The following is a 10,369-nucleotide window of genomic DNA, read 5'->3' on the forward strand; positions in this document are numbered from 1 at the left end:
GCAACATTATATCAGTATGAGAAGAGTCATGCAAAAAAAAAAAAATCTTGCCATAGAAAAAATGACGCTGAAGCCAATGTGGAATGCTGTCAGGGAAAGTCTTAAGATATATTTTCCAAGGTGGGTGTTGTATATATGTACAGATATAAAAGTTATAGTTAACTGGTATAGACTTTGCTGGTCTCCATTAAATATACAATAAAATAACTTAAAACCATTTATATTTTAGCTGTAAATGCACCACAGTTCAAATGATGGAAGGTAAACAAAAAAAAAACCTGATAATAGAAGAGTGACTGTGTCTCAAAGGATATGATAAAACATTAATTTAAAGTATGACAGAGAGAGAACGTTAATATTTCTGTTTCAATAAAAACTAACACAGATGGAAAATAGGGTTATCAGCAGCTTGACATGCTGCGTCATAACTACAACTATGTCTGAGTTAAATTAATAAAGGCTTCTGTTTGATAAATCTTTTTTTTTTGTTCTATCGGTAGTAAATCGGTAGTTGTTTTTTTTATAGGCAAGCAGATTCAATATTGGGCTAGTATGTAGTAGTGTTTTGGGAGCTCGTGAATATAAATATATCTGGGTTTACTGTAGAATGAAGTAGAAAGGTGTTTCATGAAAGTAGAATCAACATGGCAGAAGAGACATTTCATTCTACATTATATGGCAACATGTAGACTAGGGTACCCTTGGCTATAAGTTTTGCTTTGGATAGCTGTGTGAGCTGTCAAGAACACAAGAGTTTGTATGACTCGGATGGGTGGTTCCACTTAGGGTTCAAATAAAAGGGAGCTGTTTCAATGAAAGTAGTAATAAGCATTACAATTGAATTTTACATCTTGGTGTATTTGCAGGCTAGTTATGCTTGGGGCACAAAATAATGCAATAGAGTGTTTATGTGAAGTTGTTATCATAACAACCATTTCTAGATTACATCAGGTCTATAGTAAAGTTTACTGAGAGTGAAGTGCTGGCATTTGCACAGCTTATTGTAATTCATGATATGAATGCTCATACCCTGTACTGACAAAAAGCATGAGAATCGTTGGTATAAACATTGACAGTTTCCCACATCTTTGTTTACAGAACAGTCTGTGATTTCTAAACTCTTTAAGAATGGTTTCTTTAGGTTCATAAATCTTTGGCCTTTTAATCTATTGCTACAGAATAAACACAGAGTAGGCTGCAGGTGCGCTCAGAATGGAATTGCTTACTATGGGATGTCTAAATGAAATGAAATTATATTTGGTTCTGAACGGGTGCCAGGAGAAATCTGCAGACGTGGATGTTTTTTTTCCAAAGTGGTGACGTGAGCATTGTCTGATTGTTCTTCTTCAACTAGATTAATGCTGACCCCTAAATATACATGCAAAGTAGTTATAGTTAGTGCAGCAGATCGTTTTCACATTTAGAAATATGCAGTATGAATGACTTTCAGAATACTGTAACAGTGCAGAATGTAAAGTACTTGTGGCTAACAAAATAATTCCCTAAATCTTCTCTCTTGTGCACTTCTGTTCTATATAGGTCTCAAATGGGCAGTTTTTAAAGAAATTCAATAACTATTAGTCTATTTTAAAACATGAAATCTGTTACTACACTGGGTTATGGGGAGTTCTAAGTTTGCTTGCCTTATTTTTAGGAAGTCTCAATTTATATCCTAGGATTTAAATCCTCATTTCACCTCAGCAGTGTCTTCAGGGTCAAAGAAGGTTACAGGCTGCAAAGAACGCCACTCAATAGGGGAAGCTGCTGGTTAGTTAATAGCAGAAAAGAGGGCATTGAAAAATTTTGCTTTTAATTCTCACACATCAATAGTGTCGAATTTAACTTTCAAAACTGTTGCAAATCAATAAAGGAAAATATAGGCTTGTCTAAAAATAGGTTTATGCAAAACGCATTTCCTTTAAAGAAAAGTCAGTTTCAGAATGTCAACAACTACTTTAGCAACTAGCTATATGATCTCTGAACTTGTGTGCATGGCTATGGTGAGTAATTTTGTGGATCTCCCTCTTTACTAGGCATGGGAACCCTTGAGATGTGATGAGTTCTAGACTTTATGTTAGGTGTTTGAATGTACTGCTTCAAGGAGTCAAACCTGTAAGTATAAGTGTTATACAGTGGCTGAAGTTACTTTTTATATTATTTTTCTTTTTTAGCAGTTGTGAATTCCAACCAGAGTAGCTGTTTTTATTTCAAGGGTGACAGTACAGTGCAGCGAATGAGTGAGACCAGTGGCTGTTATAGAGACGTCTGCATTTCAGGCATTGAGGACTGATAAATAACAAAAGTGCAAGTCTACCTCACTACACCAAATATTAAATAAGATACCTCTGATGTTGTCCCAATATAAACAGTGAAACAAGTCTCTAATGTGGCAGTCATTTATAAAGGCAAAGCCAAGGACAACAAACCAGCTGGGAGAAGGGAAATGTTCTAATAGCCATGGCAACACAGACACAGAGGGAAAAGCTTTTAAAATGGCATCCTAATTTTACACTCCAGGGAAAAGATATTGAAATTGCCAGCGTTTGATTCTAATTCAAAGTTCAGAAAGGCATCCCGCATTGTATCTTTTCCTTTTTGTCAAAATAAAAAAGTTAAACGGTTGCTAAAGGAAGACCCTGTTAACCACTAACATTTTGAGGAATGAAGCCTCAGAATACCTTAATTGTCAAGGAAAAAAAAAAAAAAAACTTTTAACAGAGGATTTCTGTATTTTTGAGTGGCATAAAGAAGTATTTAACTGATAACAATTGTCCAAAGTACTGAAGTTTTGGTTAAATGATAATAATTAGTAAATAGGTAAATGTAACCATATAAAAATAAAGACAATGTATTCATAAACTTAACAAGCTGTGTGTGGCAGGGCTGTTTCATTATAACTAACATTTGATAATTTTACTAATAAAGTTTATGTTAGATATAACAGGGCTGGGAGGTTAGAATTCCATACTTGCCTAACTGAAATCCATGTGCAGCGGGTGGCCAGGTGTTGATTAACTAACTGATTATCAATTAGCCCTGGGCACATGCCTTGAAAAAGGAACTGAAAAGCCAGTCACTTGTTCTGTGCTTTGTCTACTAGCTGAGAGCCTCATAACTGCATACAGATCTAGGGTGTGGACCAAATATGTAACTACCGTGTGTTTAACCAGGAACCTTGGTATTTTAGCAAAGGGATTTAATTTAAGGGATTTTAATCCCACAAAAGTGTATTTAAATGTACGTCAGGGAAAAGGTTCCTGGAGCGGTACCCTTCTTGTAGAGGAAATAGCGGCAGGCCCCCTGTAGGCTAACTTTTGTTTTGTTCAGCATTTTTATTTTTATTTTCATGTACATTTTTGTCACCTGCACTAGGACTACCATTGTTGGTACCCTAGTGCTGGCCACCTACGACTGTAATCTGCAATAAAACCTGGGCGTCTGAGCGGCATTTTAAATACAACCTCTTTGTCTTTCCAGTCTATCAGCGGATACCCACACTCATAACACAACACCCCTGTTACACTATATTTTGCATAGCTTGTATAATATCTGAAATATTTTTTGTAGCAGGAAACTACCAGTATGTCTTGAAAAACAGACTCAATGAACACAATGGATTATGAGCACAAAACTGAAATGGTAGTCTAATGGTGGATACACACAAGCACCCCTATTGCATATATATAGTGACTGTATTAACATGTAACTGAACTTCAATAAACAGGTACTGTAATGGACCTCATTGATTGCTGTGAATAAACACACCTGTTTAATTAGTGCACTGCAGACTGTTGGCAGGTGCCGGCTATTGCAATTGGACTACCCAGACTTTAAAAGGCCAACTGGCACTTAACATGGTGTGCTTGGACCAGGGGTAGACTGTTCTGAGTGAGCACCGGGATGTTATTTGTCTGTAAGTAGAGTGACTTTGACTCTGAAATCAGGGAAGTGTTATTTTAAACTGTTTTTTGTATTGCATTTTCTACCTTGTAATCTAGGTGTTTTATTGGTCTTAATCGCACATAAACTCTAAATTGTTGTGGTTTGTGTGTTGTTACTTATTATGACTTATGATTGTATTGAGATTTAAGTTCACTAATAATTTATTGTTTACTGAGTTTACCCTGCAAAGGTTTGTAGTGGGTGTCTCTGCCCCTTCTCTTACCCATTGCACAGAGAATTAACTTAATTAGCCTATCCTATTGGTATGGTTCTAAAATCAGTAATTGCTCTGTTTTAATCGTGTATTAATAAACAGTTTGCCCTGAGTTGCTGTTCCTGGTGTCTTTGTGACATGACTTCACACACTCTCCTCCTTTATACAAAAAATATATCAATAACTACCAGACCCTCCGGTTAAACAAAGGTGGTGGCAGTGGCACCCTATCGTATAATTAATCCAGTTACCCTGAACAAGAAGATCATTACAGTACTTATTGATAATCATTTTAACTGTGACATGCAAGAAGGCATAAAGGCAGGTATACACTTCAAAACACATGTACATTAATACAAAATATTTTGTAAAATGTATGAAATGTGACTCTTATGTGTATTATGAAGCCACACTCAACCAGTCAAAACAGCAGGTTTCAGAATATTCCAGTAGAGCTATGATATAAGAGGCAACTTCATATAGAAATTGTTTCATGTTTATTGGGCAGAGTAATCCTATTGGAGATTGATCACCAAGGGTGAACCATTTTGGGTGAGGGGTCTTTTGTTCTAACCCCGCAAATCAACAGCTTAGCAATTCCATTAGACAACAGCATGTTAGAGAGTCAGACTTACACCTGTTCATCACAGACAAATTGGCAGGAGACAATGACACAGCACAGGGAATGAGAAAAAGCAGAAGATTATGACAGCCTTGGTCCTGATGCCCATTTACACTTTCCTTAATATAATCTGTATAAATCTTTCTACAAATACATTGAAACAGTGCTTATGTGTTCAAATTGGGAGCCAGTTTAAGAACCACAGTTTAGACTGTAGATCAAGCGTAGAGCGGCGGAGCCTTCGAGTGGAAATCCTGAATTAAAATCCCTGCCAGCCCCAACTTCTTGTGCAACCTCAAATAAAAAAAATATGACTTCCTTAAGCCATCCCATCTCTTAAAAGTGTAAACAACATGTGACATCTCAATTGGGGTAAATTAATTTGTATTTAATGAAAATATTTCTTCAGGACAACCTCTTGAGAAACAAACATTTTGTTACCAAGGAAGTCCACAACAACAGCAATGAATTATATGAAGTTCTTTCCTATTTGGAATCTTGCCAATTTAAAAACAGACAGAGAAGACCGAAAAGGGTTAAAATAATTTAGAAAGACAGACTAGTCAGACTTCAGGATTTAAACTTCTCAGAAGTCTCTTGGGCCGCAGGTTTATGTGATTATAAATACAGTATATTGCATGCTGCTGTTTCTTAAAGCAAGCAAAGCTAAAAATGTGTCATTCCACGCCAACACAACCAAGAAAAGGGGCATTTTGTTGCCCCAAAAATATCTTTGAGCAATTTTTTGGAGCACTCCCCCCCCCTCCCCCTGTTGTTATTTCAGCCTAAACCTATAGAAAAAACAGAAATTCAAATTTCAGAGGCAGTTATTGGCCAGTGGGGGAATTGAAACCAAAAGTGTTTCACAAAATTTGGAAGAGTGGTCCCTAAGGTTTTTACAGCAATATTTTAGGACCCACATACCCTACAGGGCAAAGGGCTGGGCTGAATTTCGAATAAAACTCGTCACTTAAGCCTCATCTGGTAACTTACCAAAAATGAGTTAGGTGCTCCTGGTATTTTTTTCTCAAAAGCTCTATTCATTATGAGTCAAACGAGGTGCCACACATGATGGTAGCATCTAAGTGGAGCCCAGGGTGATTTTACTGGTCAGGTTCACTTTTTCACTTTAGGTTGACTTTTGCAGGTCACAGCTTGAAGGGGAAAGAATAATTTAAAAAAAAAAGAATAGCATTTCTGAACTCAGCGGGCCAGAAAACCTCAGGTGAGTCTGAGACTGTTGGACAACGGCTCTGGTTCAGTTGGTATGGAATTACTCAAATGTAACAGCTTAAATATTGTCGTCTTAGGCAGTAATCTGAATTAGGATATCTCAGTTCTACTAACTTCTTTACTTAATAGTTATGGGGAAAGACACAACAAGTGACAAACAATCAAGGGATATAATGATAACAGTAACTTTGAAAATAAAACAAGTTTTTAAAAAATTGACACATTATTGAATAAATGTACAGATAATGCATTCAGTTGCATAATGTATAATGTGTGTGTTTTTTTTATAGTGTTGACTTGGAAGTGCCAATGATGCTATGTGTGATTTAGGATTTCTGTTAACCCGCTTTAAGGAAATGGTAGAGCAAAAGTCTGTTCCTGCTAAAAAGTCAAAGGTCACATGAAAAAATACACACAGGCTGAGATTTAACCAGCATCTTCCAAAATGAAAACACAAAACAAAAGCATTGTCTACCCTGTGCTCTGTACTGTGGTAAACATGGGACAAGTACAGCAGCTGTAAATTGTCTTTGACTATTACCACTTTAAAATGTTATATGTGCTACTTGGATTCAACTGTCGCCAATCCAGGAACTGCAAACAATGCAAAAAGTCCAGATGCTCCTTCTGGAGTATTTAGAATTGGACTGTTTATCTGAACCACTGTCATTGTAACAGTGGAAAAAATAAATAAACACTGATCTTAATGTAAACTTCAAAAGGTACTTTCTGGCATATTCTAAGTCCATTGGCCTTTTAGTAAAATGGAGCATAACCACAAATCTCTTTAATAGGAACGCTGGAAGACCTAAGGGTAGTAAAATCAAGATGGGTCTGTATGGTTTTTTGGCAATCCCAGTAAAGCCATTATTCATGCTGTGTTCATACGAGCTTACAAAATTATGTAAACATTTCTTTCCCATGTCTTATTTGTATAATATTCAATAAAACTAATTTGCTTCTAAGGAATAGAATCTAGGTCACAGCAAGTAATTTCTTCCCAAAAATGAAAGTTACTGCAGGTATTGCGTGTTGAATGCATGGACACAATGGGCAATATATGGAATCCAAAGCGTGTAACAGATTTGGCCAAAGTGCTATTTTTCCCCAGTGCAACGCTTTTCATTGTTGTCTTTTTGTTTTGTTTTGTTTTTGGTATAAGGATAACAGCTGTAAATACTGAAGGCAAGGAGGACCAAAAGTATGTGATGTTTATTGCAATGTTTACAAAAACATATTGATTTTAATTACTTGATTAAACCTTAATTGAATCACCACAGAAGTACTACCAATGTCAAAACAATGGATTTCGAACTAGTATTGCACTGATACAGAAGTACATTGGCACTAATATCTTGCCTGGGTATTTATTTATTTTTTTAATTAGATAACGTTACCACTGTGATACCAGCTCATACCACTGTAACTGCTGAAAAGTCACCAGTGCTGTTACATACTTACAGTGTTGTTGTGGTTTTACAGGTCATTGGTAAGGGATGGAAATGCTTTGTAAATCATTTTCTTTTTCATAGTTGTTCCAGTAAGAACTACTCAGCAACAACCTTTTAAAAGAAATGTGCACACCCATGCTAAAGTGCTATGTTACACTAGTTTATTGGCTAAATGCTTGCAGGGTAGACACTCTCTTGTTAATATAAAATCTAATGAATCCAAACATTGTGTTTAAATATGCATTCAATTTTGAGAGCTAACCACAGAAGTTCACTGAATAATTTGATGGAATTACACGACTTGTAATTATGGATACGTACGGCCATTGGTTATAGCAAGATAACTCAAATTAAAATCTTTTTTGAAGTTAGTGGTGGTAATTGTTATTGTTTTAAATCCTTTTCAACAGAAACCACAGCAACCACAGGGAGGTACTTACTTAAAAAATACAACTGTTTACAGCTGCCTTGTAGTAAAGAAACCAATAGATATTTTACAGTAGTTGGTATGGCAGTATTTGACAAACACAACAAAGGGAATAAGAGACAGAGGGATTGTGCTTTTTCATTCACTTTTTAAACTTATTAATGTGTATTTGTTATTGATTTCTATATTATTTTATTTTACTGAATATATTTTTGGAAGTACCCTTGACCTAAGACCATAAGAAAGGTATTGATCCCTAGTGGTTTCAATAATGCCACACAATGAGCTCCAATTTGGCATTCAATATTAGTCTTCTGGTGTTGTTTTAAAACATGCTATAGCCAATACTGTCAAATGATGTAACCTAATCACCTTAAGTTACTGACAGTACTATCACCGCTATATAATTTACTGTCCTTATGGGCTAGGATTTCTTGATTTGCTTTCCCGGGATACAGTAACACAAACTCAAACATTAAAACTTCTGTTTTATAATTAAGCGATAGTGGCTGTCGGTGAAGGCTGTACCGTGTGGTAGTTGTACCGCAGATTTCTTTTGCAATGCCCCACCAAATTTTGTGAGCAACCAACCAAAAAATAGCCAAATTGTGTTTTTTTAAACCAGCCAAAAACCAGTACTTACATTTAAGTAAATATACATATTTATTTAAAATAAAAAAAAATAAAACAGGTAAGTAATGTTATAAGTGACTTATTTAATTATATATCGGATTTGTTTTTTTCTTATCTGATGAGATGAAATGCGGTAGATCCAGAAAATATGTATTCAAAAGGTAGTGTCAAAATAAATTGCCCTGAATGGTCTGTGTATAGTCTCTGAAACAAAAAAAAAAAAAAAAAAAAACATTCTATTCTAATTATATAACTACTTTGATTCTAATTGATGACAAATATTACTGAAAATATATATATATATATATATATATATATATATATATATATATATATATATATATATATATATATATATATATATATTCTCCCTATTTTACAATTAAACAAGAACCTTGATCAAATGCATGAGTGTCAATCATGGGTAAGAATCCCCATACAAACCAGTCCTGAGGAAAGAAGTAGACAGGTTCACAATTTTCTTGAGCCGAATATGCTGTATGCAAGTGTGAGCATTTTTTTGCGATTTGTCATTATATTGGATGCTGACCTCCAGAGTAAAGACAGGTCCCAGGGGAGGGGTGTGAAATACTATACAGGGCATTGTGGAGATTGAAGTCCTGCGCTGATGATGACCCCACAATTAAAAGGAATAGAAGAAAAAAATCATGGATGGTAAAAAGTGCCAAAAAATAGCCAAACCACCAAAGACAATATTTACCCACTAAATGTTTTCAAAACAAGACAATTTTATTAAAGAAAAACAGACAGAAAAGTTGTTTTGTTTGTTTTTATCAGAGCTGCTTATAGTTTAACTGGACAGTCCCAGGTATCTGAGTGGATCAATCCCATATTACCCGTACTAAATGGTCCACTTGGTTTGTTGTTCTGTTGAAAGATTCTGAGCTCCAGTTGATCTGACAGGCTGTGATTGGCTGATGACTAGTTGCGGGTAAAGGACTGATTGCTTTTGATGGTGCAAAGTATTCATTGGCTGGTTTTGGTGGATAATAAAATAGATTTGGACCAATTGTGTCTTTGTTTAGTATTTGCTGTCCAATGAACTGAGTTTAAGTCAAAATGAAAAATCCGGCACTTGCGTGGATTGAAATTTGATTCGCAATTCATGCAGTGATGTTCCAAAGGGCTGCTACTGTCTATTGAAAGCTGATTGGTTGATGGTAGTGAATCGTTTTCTAATTAGAAATGTATTTCATAGTGCTGTCTTAAGGCATGGTATCTATCAAAATACTTTCCTAAATCTTTCCTGTTCTTAACTTCCTTTCACTGTATAAATCTCAGATTAGAGGTTTGGAAAGAAACACATATCGCAAACATACATTACTGTTTTAAAACATGACCTCTGGTACTATACTATTATAGGTAGAAGAACGTTCTCAGTTTGCTTGCCTTACAATTCCTGGAGCATTTCACCTCAGCAGTCTTCAGGGTCAAGCAATCTTCCTGGATGCAAAACGTGTAAATCATTAGGGGAAGCAGGTGGTTGGTTACTGACAGGAAAGAAGGCCAATTCCTTCCAGATTAAATTACAATGAAAACACAAGACTGTCTGAAAGCAAGGCCTTCAAACCGACATTTATTTAACCTAGTATAGTTCCAGTTATCACGTTTTAAAATAAAAATACATGTTTATTGAAACAATGAATTCTTTCAAAAGACATTTGAGACCAACATAGTGAATGGATGCTCAGTTGTTGTTCTGAACTGTATACGTATATATATACTGGAGTTTGTAATATATAATATATATAATATATATATATATATATTATATAATATATATATATGATCTATATATGATATATGATAACTATGATGTATGTAAG

This window comes from Polyodon spathula, chromosome 6, assembly GCF_017654505.1.
Source record: "Polyodon spathula isolate WHYD16114869_AA chromosome 6, ASM1765450v1, whole genome shotgun sequence".
Classification (NCBI taxonomy): domain Eukaryota; kingdom Metazoa; phylum Chordata; class Actinopteri; order Acipenseriformes; family Polyodontidae; genus Polyodon; species Polyodon spathula.